Below are 23,874 nucleotides of genomic sequence, written 5' to 3' on the forward strand. Positions count from 1 at the left end.
GGTGGATGATCGCAGGTATTGCACGTAAAGGTAACGCCAAACGTCTGTTTCCGTGCGATTAGATAGCCTCTCTGTGACTAGACGCGCCTCCCTACGCCCCAGTATGCTGCGTATGCTCGATCGGGACAAACACCTCAGCCACTCAAGATAAAGGTGGCTACATCTGTAGATTAGGATTGTTTTAGTTTTAATGTCTTTGAGGTTATCTTCAGTGGGTTTTTAGCCGTTCTTTTTTCTGCCACCATATTCGGTTAATATTATATGCTAATTTAATATTTTCTTTTACAGGTTTTGCTAGTGGTTAGGGTTACAATAAATAGCTAACAATTTTCTGCCAAATTCAAGTCTCTGTGTCTTTATTCTTATTATAAAGGTATAGGATGTTTTACTGTTAGAATGGAGGCTCACATCAGCCATTAGGAGGTTTATAGTCTGAAAGTAAATTTGTGTGAACCTGTGTGATGTGGCCCAACAAACACACACTAGTCCAACATCACAACAAAACTTTTGCAAACATTGAACACATTTATTAACCTCACAAACACATAAGCCACTGATATAGCAGTGTTGGCAAAGGTATCAAATGCAGCAGGCAACCGACCCCAAATATGATGGTATTTTTTTTGGACAGATTAAATGTTGCTTCAATTAGCTTGCACATGGCACTGGTTTCTCATTTAATTATGGGTTTTCCAGCGTAGCACATCTGAAACACTGTGTCTGATACCAAATGCAAACTGCCACTAAATACACAGTACACTGAATTTTGGGGGAAATGTGATGACGGGCAAGTTTGGTGTTTGTTAATTAAAGTCTGCACCAAAACAACAAATTAACACTCCAAATACAACAATACATTTTAACACACATTTCACATACAGTACTGTTATGTTCTACATTGGGTTTAGTATTAAACATTAACAAGGCCAAGGTTTTTACTGCCGTCTACTCCAAGATGCAAGTAACGCACTAGCCAACATGACACACCTAAACCAAAACCAAAGTTAACCCAATAAAAAGCAGAGTATGTTATAACAAAATAATACATGCTCACCATCCTGCCTGGGGCGATCCGAATCACGGACATGTGTTGCTGGCACGACTTCTGGAGGTATTAAGCTCCCCATGGGCTCCTTGTAGTCCAGATATCTGGCAATGAAGGGCAGACCCCTACCGGTCTGTCGAGCAGACTTCGTCCTCCTTGGCCATTTTGAACTTCGCACGGCGCTTGATGTCATAGTACCATTTGCGGCACATGTCCTCTGTCCGCTTCACCACCTCCTCACTATTAACAGCAGCAGCAACTTTTGCCCACAACACCATCTTCTTCCGTGATGTCACCTTAGCAGACTCCGGGCCTAATAGGTACCGCTGATTTTTATCAGCTCACGCACCAATGAACCAATAAGAAGCAAGACTACAAGAATGACAAGACTACTTTCAAACAGAATACAACACTCAGAACTCGCAAAAAATACTCCTCCAAAAAAACACTACTCACCAACCTCCACAGCACAACCTCTCTCCTCACCACTAACTAAACTCACAAGGTGCGGACGGTTTGGGGAGTATTTATATGGTTGCGCACAGACACTCCTACATCTGAAACATAACCAATCATGAACGAAGATGAAAAACGAAAGTAAAAGTTTAAATGTGGCCGTAGTTGCTTAAAAACCCTGGCGCGTTTTACATAGTCACAATCCAAGTAAAAACTAAAAAATACAAACGAAACAGTTATCTGCGGCCATAAATACAACAAAAATACACGAAAAACATCGTAAAATACATCGGAAAATATGAAAACAACAAACTCGACACCTTAGTAAATTAGTGTAGATGGATTCAAAAAATTGTAGGAAAATGCGTCCGATAAAATTTGAGTTTAAACTCAACACAAATCGTCTCAAACACGAATATTAGTAAATAAACCCCAATGTATTGTTATGTCAACCAGAACATTTGTTGTGAATGGTGCAAAAAAACAGTGATTCTCATTAGCACCATTACCTACCCCACCTTCTAGATACATTCTAAAAATAAACAGACAATACAGTGTAATATCAATTAGTTGATTTATAAAAATGCTGCAATAACGATCCATACTAATTTATGCCCAAAATATTCCTATCTCTGAATTAGAAGCTATAATGAGCAGAGCCCTCTCTGCTCTGTATTCTCTAACGTATTACATGGTTTGAACGCTGTAAGTATATCACTGTTTGTGTATATATATATATAGATAGATAGATAGATAGATAGATAGACAGATATATTATATATATATATTATATAGATAGATAGATATATTATATATATATATACATATATATATATATATATATATATTAATTAGAGATGAGTGTGTTCAGTTCCCACTAAACTGAACAACCAACCCCCCGAACTTCAAGTTCCGAGCCCGGATCCGAGTCTGGTTCGGGACTTCCCACCAAACTCGGAAACCAGAAAGAGGCAAAACTTCATCATGCCGCTGTCGGATTCTCGCAGGTTTTGGATTCCATATAAGGATCTGCACATCACCGCCATTTTCACTCTGGACTTAGAGAGTGAGGGAGACAGATCTCTGTCGTTCTGTGGGTTGTGGCGTTGGGTGGGGCCAGTGTGTGCTCTGTAGGGGTGCTGCTACTGTCACAGTGGTGTACCTATGCTGTTAGGGTTGCTGTCCTGGCTGTCACTGGTGTTTCATGTGCTGTTAGGGGTGCTGCAGCTGTACATGGGTGCTGCTGCCCTGGCTGTCACTGTGTTGTACAGGGGGCAGGGGCACTGTCCTCATGCATGCTGTAAAAATTCAGGGGTGCTGTTGTTAAAATAAAAGCACACTGGTACTGTATGCTGTAAAAATACAGGAGTGCTGGCCCAATCTTGTATGCTGTAAGAATACAGTGATACTGCTGTTAAAATAATATTACACTGGCCCTGTATGCTGAAAAAATTCAGGGGTGCAGTTGTTAAAATAAAAGCACACTGGTCCTGTATGCTGTGAAAATACAGGGGTGCTGGCCCAGGCTTGTATGCTGTAAAAAGTCAGGGGTGCTTCTGTTAAAAGAAAAGCACACTGGTCCTGTATGCTGAAAAAATTCAGGGGTGCAGTTTTTAAAATAAAAGCACACTGGTCCTTTATGCCGTGAAAATACAGGGGTGCAGGCCCAGTCTTGTATGCTGTAAAAATTAAGGAGTTCATCTGTTAGAATAAAAGCACACTTGTCCTGTATCCTGTAAAAATTCAGGGGGGCTGCTGTTAAAAAGGAGATTTATGGTAGACTTACCATGGTTAAATCTCTTTCTGTGAGGTACACTGAATTCCAAAGGGAATAACATTGGTGTAGAGTTGGATCTTGATCCGAGGCACCAACAGGCTAAAGCTTTGACTGTTCCCATGATGCATTGCACCGCCTCCTCTATAGCCCCGCCTCCAGGCACTGGAGCCCTGTTTCATTAACCAGTCCAATGCTGTAGCAGGTAAAAGAGATGGCAGATGTTAGTCACATAGAACCACATTCTCACGACAGGAGAAGGGACTAGCGGCTGATGCCATACAAACCCAAAGAAGCTAAGTGCGTCAGAATGGGTGCCCAGTGGAATCCAGTGTACCTTGCAGAAAGAGATTTAACCATGGTAAATCTACCATAAATGTCCTTTTCTGCAGCAGGGTACACTGGTATTCCACAGGGAATAACATTGGGGATGTCCTAAAGCAGTTCCTCATGGAAGGGGATGCACTGTAGTGGGTACAAGAACCTGGCGTCCAAAGGAAGCATCCTGGGAGGCAGAAGTATCAAAGGCATAGAACCTGATAAACATGTTCACTGAGGACCACGTAGCCGCCTTGCACAATTGTTCAGCGGACGCACCTCGGCGGGCCACCCAAGAAGGTCCAACAGACCGAGTAGAATGGGCTTTGGTAGCAGCAGGAGTTGGAAGACCAGCACAGATATTTCTGCAATCACCATTCTAATCCCTCTGGCCAAGGTTTGCTTACTCGCAGGCCAGCCACGTTTGTGAAAACCAAAAAGCACAAAAAGGGAATCTGACCTCCTGATAGTGGCAGTCCTCTCCACATAAATACGAAGAGCCTGTACCACATCCAAAGACCGCTCTTTGGAGGACAAACTAGAAGAAATAAAAGCCTGAGCCAAAATCTCTTGGTTAAGATGGAAAGATGACACCACCTTAGGGAGATAACTGGGACGAGTTCTAAGACCTGACCAGTCACGGTGAAAAATCAGAAAGGGTGGACGATAGGACAAAGTGCCTAAATCCGAATCCCACCTAGCAGAGGCAATAGCCAACAGTAAAACGACCTTAAGTGTAAGGCATTTAAGGTCCACAGACTCAAGACGTTCAAATGGAGACTCTTGTAGGGCATTAAAAACAACAGACAGATCCAATGGAGCCACAGGAGGGACATAGGGAGGCTGAATCCATAAAACACCCTGAGTGAAAGTATGAACGTCAGGGAGAGACGCAATTTTCCTATGAAACCACACCGACAAGGCAGAAATATGAACCTTTAGGGAGGCCAGACGAAGGCCTAAGTCCAGGCCCTGTTGCAGAAAAGCCAAAAGTCTGAAAGTTTTGAAAGTATATGCATCATAATTCTTACCAGCACACCAGGTAAAGTAAGAATTCCAGACCCTATCTTGGAAGCAAAGCAGTGTTAGGCCTGATCAGTACAAGGATAGGTGACTACCTTGGAATATCATGTGCAGTAGCACTATTTCACAGCAAAAAGCAGAAGTGGTAGAGGAAATATTGGCTTTACCTCTAAATCTACATCCTCTTTTTAGGAATAGACATTTAATGACACATATTTAAATACCTAAAAATTAAACTTTGCTCAGCTGATTACCCACAGCACCAAGGGAGCAATTATCAAGGAGTTTACACGATACTCATTTAATTTTATTACAGTAGTAAATGTACTCGTGATACAGATACACTTAAATATCATATACTGTATATCTCTGTTTTGAAATATTTTTTACCAAGGCGTAAATCTCAAATTGACACTGTCCACTATGGAATATGATTAGTGTCAATAGAGGGTATTTTAACCCTAATATTTACATAAATTAAGTATCCTATAGGTTTTTTTTTTATACTAAAGTCTATGTCGATCCTTTTTCTTATGATTAACTTTAATAAACGTTAAGTTTTTACATATTTCATATTTCCAAAGTGTGCCCCAACACAGAGTCTATCTTTTTCCTTCCACAACTACCACGTGAAAGTATGAACGTCAGGGAGAGACGCAATTTTCCTATGAAACCACACCGACAAGGCAGTTATATGGGGGGTCATTCCGACCCGATCAGTCGCTGCAGTTTGTCGCAGCGCAGCAATCGGGTAAGAACTGCGCATGTGCCGGTGCCGCAGTGCGCCGGCGCATGGCAGCTTTCGTTACCTAGTGATCGCCTCTGAGACAGAGGCGGCCACTAGGCGGGAGGGGGAGAGGTCCAGCCAATGCAGGTGTGGCCGGACCGTTGGGGGGGGGGGGGCGCAGTGGCTGTGTGACGTGTCACGCAGCCGCTGCGGCCAGCCAGAGCGACGAGCAACTCTCCCGGCCAGCCGCAGGAGCTGCGCTGGCTGGAAGTTACTCCTCAAATATAAAGGCATCGCCTCTGTGCGATGCTTTTGTATTTGTGCGTGGGGGTGGCACTGACATGTGGGGCGGACTAGCCCTGTGCTGGGCGTCCCCCCACATGTCTGAGTTAACGATCGTAGCTGTGCTAAACTTAGCAAAGCTATGATCAACTTGGAATGACCCCCATGAACCTTTAGGGAGGCCAGACGAAGGCCAGGCCTTGTTGCAGAAAAGCCAAAAGTCTGGAAGTTTTGAAAGTATATGCATCATAATTCTTACCAGCACATCAGGTGAAGTAAGAATTCCAGACCCTATGATAAATCCGTGCAGAAGCCGGTTTACGGGCTTTCAACATAGTTTGAATTACCGCCTCAGGAATCCCTTGGCACTCAGGAGTGAAGCTTCAAGAGCCATGCCGTCAAAGCCAGTCTGGCCAGGTCCGGGTAGACACAAGGGCCCTGAATGAGGAGGTCTGGGCGTTGAGGAAGTAGAAGAGGACACTCTATCAAGAGACCCTGCAGGTCTGAGAACCAATGCCATCTTGGCCATGCTGGAGCGACTAGAAGTAGTATTCCTCTTTCTTGCTTGAACTTCCGCAGTACCCTGGGCAGGAGTGACACTGGAGGGAACACGTATGGCAGCTGAAAGTTCAGGGGCTGTGGCCAATCCAAAAGGCAGTGCCTGGAATTGATAATGTAGGTTGCCAATAGCAAACTGCAGATATTGCTGATGCGTCATGGCAATAGGTACGTGCAGGTAAGCATCCGGTATGTCCAGGGATACCATATAGTCTTCGGGTTCTATGGCCAGCACTATAGAGTGCAGAGTTTCCATACGGAATTTGGATACTCTCACAAACTTGTTCAATGATTTGAGGTTGAGTATATGCCAGAAGGACCCATTAGGCTTTGGTACTAGAAACAAGGTCAAATAGTATACCCTGCCTCTCTGAGACAGGGGTACGTGCACTACCACTCCTGTATCAAGGAAGGATTGTACAACCAAGTGTAGAGCTTGCGCTTTTAACGGATCAGCAGGGATAACCGTTGTGCAAAACTGGTGAGGGGAACGTCTCTTGAAAGAGATTGCGTGCCCGTGAGAGACAACGTCCCACACCCAGGCACCCGAAGTGGTCTTTAACCAGGCCTGGGCGAACTGCAGAAATTGGCCTCCCACCCTGGGGTCCCCCAGGGGGAGGCCCGCCCCGTCATACAGCAGGCTTGTCTTGTTTTGAAGCAGGCTGACGGGCGACCCAGGATTGTTTAGATTTAGGTTTAGTGGTATTGGAAGCATGAGCCTGTCGTGGATATGCCTGACCCTTTGCTTTTCCTGAAGGTTGAAAGGAATAAAAGGTGGCACTCTTAGCCTTCAGAACAGAAGGATTAGTATTTGGGAGACACGCAGTCTTGGCATTAGCCAAGTCAGTTACAATCTTGTTCAGATCATCTCCAAATAGGATGTCTCCCTTAAAAGGGAGCACCTCCAAGGTATTTTTGGAGTCCAGGTCCACCTTCCAGGACCTCAACCACAGAATTCGATGAGCCAGGATAGACGTAGTAGATTCCTTGGCCGCCATTACACCTGCATCAGAGGCCACCTCCTGAATATAGTAGGAGGCTGTGGTAATATAAGACAGATATTGTCTGGCAGTGTCAGAAAAATCCTGAGGCATATCATTCTCAATTGCCTGAACCCATGCTTCAATACCTTTTGCAGCCCAGGAGGGTGCCATAGTGGGTCTATGTACAGTAAATAGAATTCAAGTATCCCTCCATACGCTTATCCATTGGTTCCTTCTATGAGGTGACAGTGGTGACAGGCAGAGTAGATGACACCACAAGACAGGCGACATGAGCCTCCACCGGCGGCGGAGTATCCAACTTGTTACTCAACTCCGCAGGGATAGGATAACAAGCTAGCATCTTTTTAGTCAGGGAAAATTTCTTTGCTGGAGACGACCAGGATGCCTGACGTAAGTCAATTAAATGGTCAGAATGTGGTAAGACTACTTTAGGACTCTTCTAACGTTTGAACTTCTCAGGTTTCTTAGATGCAGTAGTAGGCTCAATGTCATCATTTATATGATGAATTAGCTTAATAGCCTCCACTAGGTCAGGAACATCAACCTTGGTTGTAGATTCCTCATCAGAAGCTATTGTATCAGTGTCTGACGGATCAGTATATTCCCCATCCTCATCGGAAGAATTATCTGAAATATTAGAGGATTGGGAGGAAGAAATGGCCCGTTTAGATGTCCCCTTGGTCCCAGAGGAGCGTAGGGTAGACTTTTGTCTAACCAAAGATTGATTTAATTGTTGTAATTGGGTAGACAGAGTATCCGCCCAGGGCGGATTAACTACAGAGACAATATGTGGCTGGAATGGCACAGGAGGTCCCACAGGGGGCTAAGATGTGTCACAAGTGTAGTTGTCAGACTTGAGAATGCTGCCCAAGGTGGGTCCTGATTGGCCACATGTGCTGCAGGTTGTCTGGGTTAATGACACTCAGCACCTGAACCAGCAGCTAAAATTTCCCCCTCAGACAAATTTGTGGTGTCAGTACTGCAGGATGCAGAAGTGCCCACAGATTTCCTGTCCTGTGAGGCAGACATTATAAGGAATGTAGCCTTAGCGCATAACAGTAGAATATAGCCAGACAAACACAATACCTGCAAATAACCCCCAATGTTATGTGATAGTAAACATAGGACACAAAACAAAGATTCAAGCGGTATGAGGTGACTGAAACACAAAGTAAAAATACCCAATCATATATTCTGTGTAACACTATATATATATATATGTATATATATATATATACACGATTTGCAGAGGTGCGGCACTCATACCAAATAACGAAAATTCAGAGACGTATTCACTTTTGCATCAACGTTTCAATATTTACATATTGTCATCAGGATACAGAATAAAAGTACAACATACCTTTTAAGCATGTCCACCACACGTGAAATGCTGGCGTCAGGGCCGGGACTGCACACCCTCCCCGCCCTCGCGCTAATTGGTGACGTCATCCCAATCGGACCGTACACCTGTGCACAAAATCTTAACCATTCACCATACAGAAAAAATTGTAATGCCGCTACGGTGATTATAGTACAAACACTATATAATAGATGCAGAGAAAAATGCAGATCAAAACAAAGGGCAGTCGCATGATATATTCTTAGTCAAATAAAGACATATAGTGGGTGATATTATTCTGACAAAACTAAGATCATAACAGGCTCTCTCTGGTGAAACAAGCTCTGAGATACAGATCCAGTTAGAATATATTTAACGTAAAGCTGCATAGGAAATAGTATCATTTAACCCTTTGGGATAAATAACATTTAGACGATGAATCCATCGTGCTTCGCATCTTAATAACTGCAACGAACGGTTCCCTCCTCGTCTGTTAAGTGGAACCGTATCTATGATTCTGTATCTAAGGCTTGATAAGGAGTGCCTAGCCTCTGCAAAATGACGTGCGACCGGTTGGTCGCTTGTGCCTGACATTAATGCTGCCCGTATGGCAGCTCGATGGTTACCCATACGCTCCTTAAACTTGGACTCGGTCTTACCGATATAACAAAGCCCACATGGGCAGATGATTTGGTACACAACAAAGGAAGAATTGCAAGTAAAGTAATGTAAAATTTTGTATGTTTTACCAGAATGGGGATGACTAAACGAGTCGCCTGTGAGCATAAACTGACACGTCGTGCAGGTGCATTTAAAGCAACCCACACGATTATTACTCAAAAATGTGGCTTGCTTTAAAGATTTCCTTGTGGTATCTGTTTTAACCAGGATGTCTGGCGGGGAGGGTGTGCAGTCCCGGCCCTGACGCCAGCATTTCACGTGTGGTGGACATGCTTAAAAGGTATGTTGTACTTTTATTCTGTATCCTGATGACAATATGTAAATATTGAAACGTTGATTGAAAAGTGAATACGTCTCTGAATTTTCGTTATTTGGTATGAGTGCCGCACCTCTGCAAATCGTATTTTTCTCCTGTGAGGGCACCGCCGCAGCTGCTGTTTGAAGCATGGAGTGCCGGACCAGCGATTCCTACATAGAGTAGACACCGTGGAGTGAGTACTCTGTCAGGGCACCCTGCAGCATTCATTTGTTGTCTATCACAGTGGAAGTAACTCTTTGCTGTTATTTAAGCAAATATTTTAACAGTATTTTTTGGTTTTGGACTTCTCCCTGCTACGGGAGCTAAACTCTTATATTTGGTGGTTGTTGCTATAGGCAACCCCAGTGTTTTAATATGGTGGATGCAGTGATGAATACAGATGATGCGGCAGCACTATTTCATTTTCCCGTGGGAGATACACACACCTTTTCAGAATCTGAGGTGGAAGCTATTCTACACCATAAAGGGATGAATGATGAAGCAGAGGCTACAGCACCTGATATTGTTTATAGAGACCTTTTGCGTCTAAGAAAAAAGGAGATAGCTACCACTTGCATGGTCTGTCTTTAAGTGACTATTATAAGGCCAAAAAAAATCCACGCGGTTTCCGCGTACGCAATTGCCCCACTATAGGGAGATTTGATCCATCTTTTTGTAAAAAGTGGATAGGCATTTTAAATCGCTGCTCTTTTGACCTTATGATTTTGGTAATAGAGCAAGCCAATAAAGAGTTTATGCTTATTAAAGATAAGATTGCACAATTTGAAGCGACTCACCTCCCCACTCTAACTTTGGATGAGAGTACTGACTGGTTGGAGCGGTTAAAGCAACAATTGGCCACATATAAAAGAGACCTTCTCCAATTCAAGAAAGAAAAGTTGCTTAAAGTGGAAGGTGATTATGAGAAACACACTGTTTATAAATGGCTGTCTGGAAACCCCTCACAAGAACGTAATCCACCTTTTTTTAGGAGGAATAAACAACAGTACAAACGTAACATCACCCGTTTTGAGACTGAGTCCTCTAATGATTATAACAGTTCTAATAGTGAGCAGGATAAATCAGACACGGCTTCAGCCCCTTTAGGGACTCGCACCAAGGCCAACAAAGACAACCCCCCAGAAAGTCAAAAAGGAAATACACGCGGAGGGGTCACCAGTCAAAAAGGCAAGGGCAGAGTAGGTCACCCCCCTCTGTCCAGAAAAACTTGATTTTCAATCTCTCTTCGTATGAATTATCGGACGGTGAAGTCAGCCTCTTATCAAAGGGGTTATCTTTTGTTCCTACTTCGCGTTTTGACAGTTTTCTTTGGGGATCTGAAAGATCTGAGTTAGCTAGAAGCCTTAGACTCAAAGAACATTTTGGTTCTAATGATGCCGCAATGGATGCCCCGATACCATCACAGTTGAAGAAGTTTTGTCCGCGATCCCATTATGACCCTCAGTCTACTAATTCTACTATCAAGACCTATCTACGATTGTTGGATGAAGGAGTGAATTCCTCTATTAAAAATTCTAATTGTTCTCACCCGAATCTCACTCAAGTGGAACGTCAAGCACTTAAATCTCTAGCAAACAATAAAGATCTGATTATCCGCCAGGCGGACAAAGGAGGGGCCATTGTCCTTCAGGACTATCACGATTATCACCAAGAAGTCTTACGCCAATTGTCAGATACAACAGTTTATGTTAAACTGGCTAAAGATCCCACTAAAAGTTGTAGAAAGGAACTGTGTAACCTTTTGTTATCTGCTATGGATACAGGATTAATAATAGAGGAATTGAAAGATGTGCTATACCCAGCCTATCCCATCATGCCAATTTTCTATACAATCCCTAAGGTACACAAGGGTTTGGACCCTCCCCCGGGACGTCCTATTGTATCAGCACAAGGTTCATTATTCCAACCGGTCGCTACGTACCTGGATTCTATCCTGCAACCCTTAATTCAAAACGAAGCGACATTCCTTTTGGACACTACCACCTTTCTGAAGAAATTGCAGACTGTTCCTATATTTGACAATGACTATTGGTTGGTTGGTATAGACGTCATAAATCTTTATACTTCAATTCCACATCAATTTGGTCTACATACCTTACGTAGTTTCTTAGAATCTAAAAATGTTTTTACTGGTGACAAAATTGATAACATCATACAGCTGTTTGATCTTATTTTGCATAACAATTTTTTTCTTTATGAAAGTGATATTTACCTGCAGGTACAGGGCTGTGCCATGGGCAGTTCCATGGCACCGTCATATGCCAACATAGTAATGTTCTTTGTTGAACAGCTGTTGTTCTTTGCTGATGATAGGACTAGGGAGCATATCGTCCTATTTTTAAGGTACATAGATGACCTTTTTGTGATTTGGAGGGGTGATATTGATATTCTTCGCTCGTTGCTTGAGACACATAATGCGACTGATCACCCAATCAAGTTTACGTACATTTTCAGTAGGGAAACACTGGATTTTTTGGATGTACATATTTCTATTACAGATCAGGTCATTCATACTAGCCTGTTTTTGAAGGCCACTGATAGAAACACCTTATTGAAAGCACAAAGTTGTCACCCAAGGTCCCTTATTAACGGACTCCCCTATTCTCAAATGTTGAGAGCCTTTTCGCATTAACAGTGACCCTGGCAAGGCCATTGAACAGATTGATTTGATGGTTCAAAAATTTTTGGAACGCAGTTATAGCGCTAGCTCTTTGGCCATTTGCAAACAAAAAGTGTTATCTTTGAATAGAGATTCACTTGTGAATGTCTCCACATCCACAAGTAGCACACATCCTAAAGTGCTACCATGGGTGAATAAGTTCAATGTGGCAAAACCAGCCATCATTTCAACCGCAAAAACATTATGGCCAATGATTCAGAGCGACCCTAAACTTAATTTAAAAGATCATAGACTAATGCCCTGTTATGCACGAGGCCGTAATTTGAAAGACATCCTGGTTAAAACAGATACCACAAGGAAATCTTTAAAGCAAGCCACATTTTTGAGTAATAATCGTGTGGGTTGCTTTAAATGCACCTGCATGACGTGTCAGTTTATGCTCACAGGCGACTCGTTTAGTCATCCCCATTCTGGTAAAACATACAAAATTTTACATTACTTTACTTGCAATTCTTCCTTTGTTGTGTACCAAATCATCTGCCCGTGTGGGCTTTGTTATATCGGTAAGACCGAGTCCAAGTTTAAGGAGCGTATGGGTAACCATCGAGCTGCCATACGGGCAGCATTAATGTCAGGCACAAGCGACCAACCGGTCGCACGTCATTTTGCAGAGGCTAGGCACTCCTTATCAAGCCTTAGATACAGAATGATAGATACGGTTCCACTTAACAGACGAGGAGGGAACCGTTCGTTGCAGTTATTAAGATGCGAAGCACGATGGATTCATCGTCTAAATGTTATTTATCCCAAAGGGTTAAATGATACTATTTCCTATGCAGCTTTACGTTAAATATATTCTAACTGGATCTGTATCTCAGAGCTTGTTTCACCGGAGAGAGGCTGTTATGATCTTAGTTTTGTCAGAATAATATCACCCACTATATGTCTTTATTTGACTAAGAATATATCATGCAACTGCCCTTTGTTTTGATCTGCATTTTTCTCTGCATCTATTATATAGTGTTTGTACTATAATCACCGTAGCGGCATTACAATTTTTTCTGTATGGTGAATGGTTAAGATTTTGTGCACAGGTGTACGGTCCGATTGGGATGACGTCACCAATTAGTGCGAGGGCGGGGAGGGTGTGCAGTCCCTGCCCTGACGCCAGCATTTCACGTGTGGTGGACATGCTTAAAAGGTATGTTGTACTTTTATTCTGTATCCTGATGACAATATGTAAATATTGAAACGTTGATGCAAAAGTGAATACGTCTCTGAATTTTCGTTATTTGGTATGAGTGCCGCACCTCTGCAAATCGTATCTTTCTCCTGTGAGGGCACCGCCGCAGCTGCTGTTTGAAGCATGGAGTGCCGGACCAGCGATTCCTATATATATATATATATATATATATATATATATATATATATATATATGGGACCCTGACGAACTTAGCCCCTCAGGGTACAGAATATAGTGATAGCAATATGTGATGTAGGAGAAAAGAATCCCACACAACAGCTACAGGCACACTCAGTCACATGTACAATGCAGAAGTTATTACATATAAACAATAAAACTGCACTGGACTAGTAAAACTACATGTAACAATGCACAGGAGATACTGGATATATATCACAGAATTATAGTACTAAATATTCAGATAGCAGCACACTTGTTCATAACTAACACTGTCTAAAATGACATGCAGAATACTTAAGTGCCTGTAAATGCACAGCGCTGATGAGACAGGCGGATTTACAGAGGAGACAGAACCCTGCAGTCCCGAAGATCAGCCCAGCTAGTAGTGATGATGGCACCAAAATCTCTGTCAGGAAGTGAGGGAGAGAGAAATGCAGCTACAGGGTGGGAACACCAGCAGTAGATGGTGTCTAGAGCTGGGTGAGGGGCTACAGGTCAGCGGCTTATTCCCTATGCTGGGCCTCACCACCGGGTACTATGGATCCTATGTTAAATGGATTTTAGTAAATTTGACCTATGCTTCCTGCCCTAGTGGATATAGTGGGGTCCCTGTGCAGTACAGTATCCATGCTTGTGGCGTGGTCCGTCTCCTGGGACCGCGTCCGGACCACGATTTACAGGTGGGTCCCACCTGAGGGACCATCTTACCTCCTCCCTGATGTGCAGCCACGCGATCCAGGAAAGTGTCAATGGTGTGTGCCTGAAGTCCAGTGCACCTCCACTAGAATTACCCAGGAACCAGGCTGCGGGAGTATGCAGCGCTGTTGGGGGAGGTGACGGAGCCACAGCACAGCTTGTCAGAATGACATAGAAAGTGTTGCGCCCTTGAAGTCTTCTTAAAAAGCTCTTTTCAGGGCTGCGTAGCGCAGCCCCCCTGTTAGTGACCTGTTCTGCAGGCACCAACTTACAAACTGAGCTCCAGTGCCTGGAGGCAGGGCTATAAAGGAGGTGGTGCAATGCATCCTGGGGACAGTCAAAGCTTTAGCCTGTTGGGGACTCGGATCAAGATCCAACTCCACACCCCGATGTTATTCCCTGTGGAATACCAGTGTACCCCGCTGCAGAAATAATATTACACTGGCCCTGTATGCTGTAAAAATTCAGGGGTGCCATTGTTAAAATAACAGTACACTTGTCCTGTATGCTGTGAAAATACAGGGGTGATGGCCCAGTCTTGTATGCTGTAATAATTCAGGGGTGCAGTTGTTAAAATAAAAGCACACTGGTCCTGTATGCTGTGAAAATACAGGGGTACTTGCCCAGTCTTGTATGCTGTAATAATTCAGGGGTGCATCTGTTGTTAAAATAAAAGCAAACTTGTCCTGTATGCTGTAAGAATACAAAGTTGCTGTGAAAATAAATTGGCACTGTTCAATGTGCTGTAATAATAAAGGGAAGCTGTCCTGTGAAATGGAGAATAACAATTTGGAGGAAAAAATTGTGGAAGATCAGGAACCACTTCCTGTTCCTAGTACCAGTGCTGAAGCTGCTGAAGCCACCAGTCATGACATTGATGACGCAATTCCATTAAAGCCATCTGCTAAGGCCAATGCCCAATGTCATAGAGGGCATGTAAAATCCAAGAAGCAAAAATTACTAATCAGAAAAAAAAAAGAAATTATCTGATGAGAAACGTAAAACTGGTAATAAGCCATTCACGACATGAAGTGGCAAGGAAAGGTTAAGGCCTTGGCCTATGTTCATGACTGGTGGCTCAGCTTCTCATGAGGATAGAAGCCCTATTCCCTCTTGAAAAATGTAAACAATTAATCTTGTGAAAGTACAGGAAAAAGACAACTATGCAATCAGAGATAGAGAGTACAAGTGTGTTCGCAGTTAGTGCAGTGGGATTAAGACAGTTGATGGACGTACTGTGTCCCCGGTACCAAATCCCATCTAGATTCCACTCCACTAGGCAAGCGATTCCTGGACTGTACAAGGACATTAAGAAAAGTGTCCTCTGTGTACTGTAAAATGCGGTGGTACCCAGTATCCACTTAACCACGGACATGTGGACAACTGGAGCAGGGCAAACTAAGGCCTACATGACTGTGACAGCCCACCTGCAGCAACAACAGCAGCGGCACCTGTAGCAGCATCTCACAAATGACAACTCGTTCCTAGGCAGGCTACGCTGTGTATAATCGGTTTCTGTAAGAGGCACACTGCTGACAACCTCTTACAGAGTGACATCATCACATAAATGGCCTACCGCACTTAACCTCTCCTGGGGATTTGTGATATCTGACAACACCACCAATATTGTGCGTGCATTACATATGGACAAATTCCAGCATGTCTCATGTTTTGCACATACAATTAATTTGGTGGTGCAGAATTCTTTTAAAAATGAGAGGGGCATGCAGGAGATGCTATCGGTGGTCCGAAAAATTGTGGGCCACTTTTGACATTCAGTGACTGCGTGTCGAAGACTGGAACACCAGCCAACACTCCTGAACCTGCCCTGCCATCACCTGAAGCAAGAGGTGGTAACGAGGTAGTAATCAACACTCTATATGCTTCAGAGGATGGAGGAGCAGCAAAAAGCCTTTCAAGTCTATACATCCACCTACGATATAGGCAAAGAAAAGGGGGAATGCACCTGACTCAAGCACAGTGGAGAATGATTTTCGTGTTGTGCAAGGTTTGCCAACCCTTCGAACTTGCCACACGTGAAGTCAGTTCAGACACTGCCAGCTTGAGTCAGGTCATTCCCCTCACCAGGCTTTTGCAGAAGCAGCTGGAGAAATTGAAGGAGAAGCTAAGATGGAGTGATTTCGCTAAGTATGTGAGACTTGTGGCTGGAGCCCTTCATTCGCTTTACAAGGATTCAAGGGTGGTCAATCTGTTGAAATCAGAGCGCTACATTTTGGCCACCGTGCTCGATCCAGGGTTTAAAGCCTACGTTGTATCTCTCTTTCCAGCAGACACAAGTCTGCAGAGGTGTAAAGACCTGCTGGTGAGAAAATTGTCAACGCAAGCGCAACGTGACCTGTCAACAGCTCCTCCTTCATTTTCTCCCGCAACTGGGGTTGCGAGGAAAAGGGTAACATTTCCAAGCCCACCCGCTGGCGATGATGCAGGGCAGTGAGGAGCAAGTGTTGATATCTGGTCCGGACTGAAGGAGCTGCCAACAATTACTGACATGTCTACTGTCACTGCATATGATGCTGTCACCATTGAAAGAATGGTGGAGGATTATATGGGTGACAGCATCCAAGTAGGCATGTCAGACAGTCTGTATGTATACTAGCAGGAAAAAGAGGCAATTTGGAGGCCCTTGTACAAACTGGCTTTATTTAACCTAAGTTGCCCCCCCCCCCTCCAGTGTGTACTCCGAAAGAGTGTTTAGTGCAGCCTGTAACCATTCAGCGATCGCCGTTGGAGGTTACTTCCACAAAATGTGGAGAAGATGATGTTCATCAAAATTAATTATAAATTCCTCCAGGAAGACCTTTACCGCCAATTGCCTCCAGAAAGTACACAGGGACCTGTGATGGTGGATTCCAGTTGGGACGAATTAATACTCTGTAAGGATAAGGATGTACACACTGAAAGGGGCGAGGAATCAGAGGATGAGGATGAGAACTACATTTTGCCTCTGTAGAGCCAGTCTGTGCAAGGAGAGATGGGGAATTAATTACTTCTTTTTTGTGGGGGCCCAAACAAACCAATCATTTCAGCAACAGTCATTTTGCAGACCCTGTCCTGAAATTATTGGTTTGTTAAAGTGTGCATGTCCTGTTTATACAACATAAGGGTGGATGGGAGAGCCCAAGGACAATTCCATCTTGCACCTCTTTTTTTTCCTTTGCATTATGTGCTCTTTGGGGCCTAGTTTTTAAAAGTGCCATCTTGTCTGCCACTGCAGTGCCACTCCTAGATGGGCCAGGTGTTTGTGCCGTCCGCTTGTGTCGCTTAGCTTCGTCATCCAGCGACCTCGGTGTACCTCTTTTTTTTCTTTTCATTATGTGCTGTTTGGGACCTATTTTTTTAATTTGCCATCCTGTCTGCCACTGCAGTGCCACTCCTAGATGGGCCAGGTGTTTATGCTACCCACTTGTGTCGCTTAGCTTAGTCATCCAGTGACCTCGGTGCAACCTTTTGACCTAAAAACAATTTTGTGAGGTGTTCAGAATAGACTGGAAATGAGTGGAAATTAATGTTATTGAGGTTAATAATACCGTAGGATCAAAATTACCCCCAAATTCTGTTATTTTAGCTGTTTTTATGTGTGTGTTTTTTTTCAAAAATCATTTAGATCCAAAACCAAAACCCAAAAGGTTGGTTTTGGCAAAACCAATCCAGATCCAAAACATGAGCGGGGATCCAGATCCAAAACCAAAACACAAAACCCGAAAAGTGTCTGCCGCACAACTCTAATATATATGTAAATTAGTTTTTGTACTGTTCTGTACCTGTGCAGCGCTTTATGGGGGAAATGTATCAAACTTTGAGAGAGATAAAATTGAGATCTTGTCCATCGCAACTTCTAACTGTAATTTCATAGACTGTGCTAAATGTTGGGACAACAGCACTCTGTGCTGTCTCCTATGATGCATACACCCCAGGCGCTAGGACCCAGAGATTTGTTGGAGGTGTGGCCTCCAGCCTGATGTGCCATGCAGCCATTTTCTTTACTGTATAGAGTGATACAATTATGTGTAGACACATAGTACTTATCTCCTGAAGTGAGACCCCCTAATACCTGTCATTTACCACTGTTATGACCTCTGCTACTACCCCCTGCATTACTACTGTATTCCCGCATTACCCTATAAATACTGTTTACCATTAAACTTAACATTCTGGTTAAGAACTATCTTTGTGGCTGTGCATCTATGGTGAACACAATCCCAATGGGTTATACAGTATACAGTAAATACTAGATAAATTACAGAAGTTGATTGGTTGCTTTGGGCAACTTCTCCATTTTATCTCTCTTGAAGGCTTGAAGGTTTGATACATGTCCATTATATTTTATTTATATGAATAGCAGTGTGGAATACTATTGTTGTCATAAAAATAAAATATAAAAATTATAATGTAAACTCTACAGTCTTTTACACAAGAAAAGCAAAAAAAGAATGTCAGTGTATTCACAAAACTTTTAAGTCAATGACAATATTAAAATACTGCAAATTTACATTAAAACTCCCTTCCAGGCAAAGCAGAAAATGAATCAAATATAATCCAAAGTACTAATTTTTCAGAATTTGGCATAAAGATGTAGCCATGCTCGTTTTTGCAATGATGCAGCATTCTGCAACACGGCACATTGCAGTTAGATGAGCATGACTGCATCTGTATATTAGACAATTACAATGTCAACATTCATCCTGTTGACATGAAAATATTGATATGGTCATAAATGTAAACATATTCATGATTTCATCATTGACTATGTCAACATTAAGCATGTTAATACTAAGAGTAACCCTCATGTTAACTCTAAATAATAACCCTACCCTTAGGGGTACATTTACTAAGAATTGTTTTTGAAATCTAAACCAAATTGATGGACATCATAAACTCAAATTCATGGATTTACTAAGCACAATGGCCCTCATTCCGAGTTGATCGGTCGCAAGGCGAATTTAGCAGAGTTACACACGCTAAGCCGCCGCCTACTGGGAGTGAATCTTAGCTTCTTAAAATTGCGACCGATGTATTCGCAATATTGCGATTACTAACTACTTAGCAGTTTCTGAGTAGCTCCAGACTTACTCTGCCTGTGCGATCAGTTCAGTGCTTGTCGTTCCTGGTTGACGTCACAAACACACCCAGCGTTCGCCCAGGCACTCCCACCGTTTCCCCGGCCACTCCTGCGTTTTTTCCGGAAACGGTAGCGTTTTCAGCCACACGCCCCTGAAACGCCGTGTTTCCGCCCAGTAACACCCATTTCCTGTCAATCACATTACGATCGCCGGAGCGAAGAAAAAGCCGTGAGTAAAATTACTTTCTTCATAGTAAAGTTACTTGGCGCAGTCGCAGTGCGAACATTGCGCATGCGTACTAAGCGGATTTTCACTGCGATGCGATGAAAAATACCGAGCGAACAACTCGGAATGAGGGCCAATGTTTGATTGTCTTTTCTTCCGGAAGTGGTACTCATTGGTTTCTGGTGTGTACGACTTAAAATGATTTTAGTCCAACTTCAGTCATATTGCACCATTTACGATACAACAGCCAAACAGAAGCAAATTCAAAGCACTGCACGGGTGTTGGAAATGGAATCCTGGGTATACGGTCAATAGATATACAGTATCTAGTTAGACAGTCAATAGGTCAACACCATATTGTGAAATAATTGGTCCACATGCTCAGATGGCAAAAACAACAAAAAACTGCAAAAATGCTATGTCAACCTTTTCCTGTGTAGACCATTTTCCACATAGACCTTTTCATGTGTCAACCTTTTGTACCTGTTGACTTTTTCATACGTCAGCCTAATGATCATGTTGACCTTTTTTCTATGTCGACATTTTCACTGTCTATCATATGGTGTTGACCTAATGATTGTAAACCTTCTTACTGTACATCTATTGATCCATAACTGGAATCTTAACAGGCAGAGGGATCCAGACAGTGAAAATGCAAGGAATTTTTGGTAAGTATTCTAAGGCTGACCCTAACCCCAACCCAAATCCTAACCCACCTCTGTCTCAGCCTTACTTTACCCTTCTCCCTCCTCCACCACATGCAGCCTAATCCTAGTCATCCCCATTTTCAGCCAAACCCTAATCCTCCCCTCCAGCAGCCTAACCATAACACCACTTCCCACAGCCTACCCCTAACACAAACCATCAGACTTACTATTTGAAGGTGTTGACATTTTGGGGGATATTCAATTGTTTGAAAATTCAGTTGGGTGTCTGTTTTTTCCTGTCTATTAGGTAGGAAAAAACAGACACCCAACTGACTTTTCAAACAATTGAATACTCCTTTTTGACCCTTACCATCGGAATGCTGACTACATCCCCTGCACATATCAATTTGATCTGTACAGGCTTTGGTGTATTCTTAGGTTAATAAAATTGTACTTAAAAATAAGAACGAGGCCCCCTGAAAACATGACCATACCAAATAACTTGTTACACAAAATCAAATCAGACTTAGACAATTTCAGAGGTAACATTTGTATATAAGATATCTTAGGAAAAATTATGCTTCCAAGTAAGGACAGCAGCAAGGAAGACCAGGAAGTGAGAAGTTGGCCAATCTTAGAGATCACCAGGTGCACATTAGCAGAGTATAAGGGTGACAAATGAGCAGGTATGCGAATGCCAAGATATTATAGTTTAGTAGAATTAAAGTGAAATTGGGAAAAAATTGGAAAAGTAGAGAGGGAGTAAGTGGGAGGGGTGAGAGGAAGGAATTCAGATTTGGTGGCAGTAACACGGTAGCCAGCAAAAGATCTAGATAGGGAGTAATTCAGACCTGATCACTGCTGTACGTTTTCGCACAGCGTGCGATCAGATCTGAGCTGCGTGTGCACCGCAATGCACAGGCGTGATGGACGGCAGCAACGTGGATGGCCAGTCAGCGATGGGATTGCGCAAAGGATCCATTCGCATGGGCGTTTACAAGGAGATTGACAGGAAGAGCATTTGTGGGTGTCAACTGACTGTGTTCAGCAGTGTCCGGAAAACAAAGGCATGTCTATACGTTTGAAGGGAGGGTGTCTGACATCAAATCCGGCCCCGATCAGCAGGAAACAATCGCAGCAGCTGAGTAAGTCCTGGGCTGCGCAGAGACTGAACAAAATCAGTTTGTGCAGCTCTGCTACACATCCGTACGCACACTTGCACAGCGATTCAATCCTCCCCCTGTAGGCGGCAACTATCTGATCGCAGGGCAGCAAAAAACGCAGCCCAAAAATCAGGTCTGAAGTACCCCCATAGTCTGCATTATAGGTTGGATGGACAATAGTGGTTGGGAAAGAAAAAGAAGCATGTCATTGGCTAATAAGGTAACCTTAAGATCATGAATGGCTATCTTGATTCCTTTAAATTGAGGAAGATTACGCATGGCAATGGCAAGGCGATTGATGGTTATGGTGAAGACTAAGGGGGAAAGGGTCATCCTTGTCTGGTGCCACTATATAACAGTACTGATCAGACAAAAAAAAAACACTGCACAAAATACAGGGACTGAATGAGGTGTAAATGGTCTTGAGCAAAGTGGTCAGACACTCCAGGAACCCAAATCTCATTAAGTTGGTATATAAATGATCCCATGTTACAAGGTCAAAAGCCTTGTCCGCATCTAAGAAGAGGACAAAATTTGGATCTGGGTCCTCCACAGCGTCCAACCACTGAGCAGCTGCAATAATCTTACGGTGTTGCTAGTCGAGTGACGTCCCAATATAAACCCTGTTTGATCTGGGTGTATGATGGAAGGGAAAAGTACCTTAAGTCTATCTTCTAAATTTTTTGTAAAAAGCTTGTAGTCTACATTCAAAAGCAAAAGTCGGCCTATAGGAACCAGGTGAATGATTATCTTGATCCGGTTTAGGGATCAATCTAATAAGGGTGTCAGTGAAAAACTGAGGTACTGTGTGAGAAGACAAAATTGCAATGACAAAAGGGACTCAACCAGTCTAGGGGCCACTATGTTATAGAATTCTCCAGAAAAAACATCTGGACCAGGTGATTTCAGTGGTTCAAGAGCCTTAATAGCAGCTTCCACTTCTTGCACAGTGATAGGAGAACAGAAGGAGTCTGTCACGTGAGCGCTCAATGCAGGTAAAGTGAGATTGGACCAAAAGGATTGTTTACCATCTTCATCAATCTTAGGTTGGGCATGGATATCAGAATAAAAGTGATGTAGGACCTGGGAAATTTCTTTGGATTTTGAAGTTAGAGAATTATCAGGACTGTGCAAAGATTTAATAAAAGAAGAGGGGTTAGTGCCTTTAAGAAGAATAGACTATAAACGTCCTGTTTTGTTTCCAAATCTAAAAAATCTGTTTTGTTTATGGAAGGTATGATTGTCTCCTAAGGTAGACATAAGAGTTTCAAACTTAAGCTTAGAATCACAATACAGCCATTTAGAGGTAGGGAAAGGGTATCTTTTGAATGTCTGATAGGCCTCAGACAGCTGCGCCTGGACAAGTTTAAATATGGAAGCAAAGTCTTTCTTTCTATGAGAGACATAGGGGGTGATTCAGACCTGATCGCTGCTGTGCATTTTCGCACAGTGGGTGAACAGCAATAGACTGCACATGCATATGCACAACAATGGGCATCGACGGTCAGCTACAGGATGGTGCAAAAATTCTGATTGCACGGGCGTTCGTAAGGTGATTGACAGGAAGAGGCCATATGTGGGTGGTAACTGACTGTTTACTGGGAGTGTCCGGAAAAACGCAGGCGTTCCCAAGCGTTTTCAGGGAGGGTGTCTAACGTCAGCTCCGACCCCAATCAGCCTGTTGTCATCGCACTGTAGGAGTAAGTCCTGGGCTGCGAACAGACTGCACACAATGAGTGAGCTGTGAACGGATTTGCAGCTGCCCGCATGTGATCGCACACTTCACAAGCAAATTTCCGCTCCCCCATGGGAAGCGACTATCTGATCGCAGGACAGCAACATTAGCAGCACAGCGATCAGGTCTGAATCACCCCCATAGTTTATCATGCGGCCCCGAAGGACAGCTTTTGAGGCCTTCCAGAACATCAATGGGTGCACAGAGTCAACATTATGCAATCTGAACTCCTCCCAGAAGGATTTGAGTTTATTGCGGAAGCCCAACAAAGAGGCAAATTCAGTAGGGAGGCGCCAAAGTTTGAAAGAGCCCACATCCAGTGTAGAAGAAAAGGAAAGCCATATTAGGGAGTGATCAGACAGACACATAGGTACCTGAATCAATAATATTTTGAATCAACGTATCTGATAACAACAAATAATCTATCCTGGACAGGATACCATGTGCAGCTGAAAGACAGGTAAATTCTTTGTCTGTGGGGTGAAAAGCTCCCCAGGCATCTGTAAGTAAAAGTTGTAAAAGTAATAAGTAAAAGTAATATTGCAGTCTCCCCCAAATATTATGGGCAAGGAAATATAGGGGTTCAGTTTCGTCATTAGGGAGCAAAAAAAGATTTGGAATAGAAGTTTGGAGCATAAACATTACACAACACATAGCGAACATCACAAATAGTTACTTCTGCTATAACATATCTACCCTCAGGGTCAATGCAGATTGAAACAACATCCAGCTGGAGGCTTTGCTTCGCCAAAAAATCA

This window comes from Pseudophryne corroboree, chromosome 1 (assembly GCF_028390025.1).
Source record: "Pseudophryne corroboree isolate aPseCor3 chromosome 1, aPseCor3.hap2, whole genome shotgun sequence".
Classification (NCBI taxonomy): Eukaryota; Metazoa; Chordata; class Amphibia; order Anura; family Myobatrachidae; genus Pseudophryne; species Pseudophryne corroboree.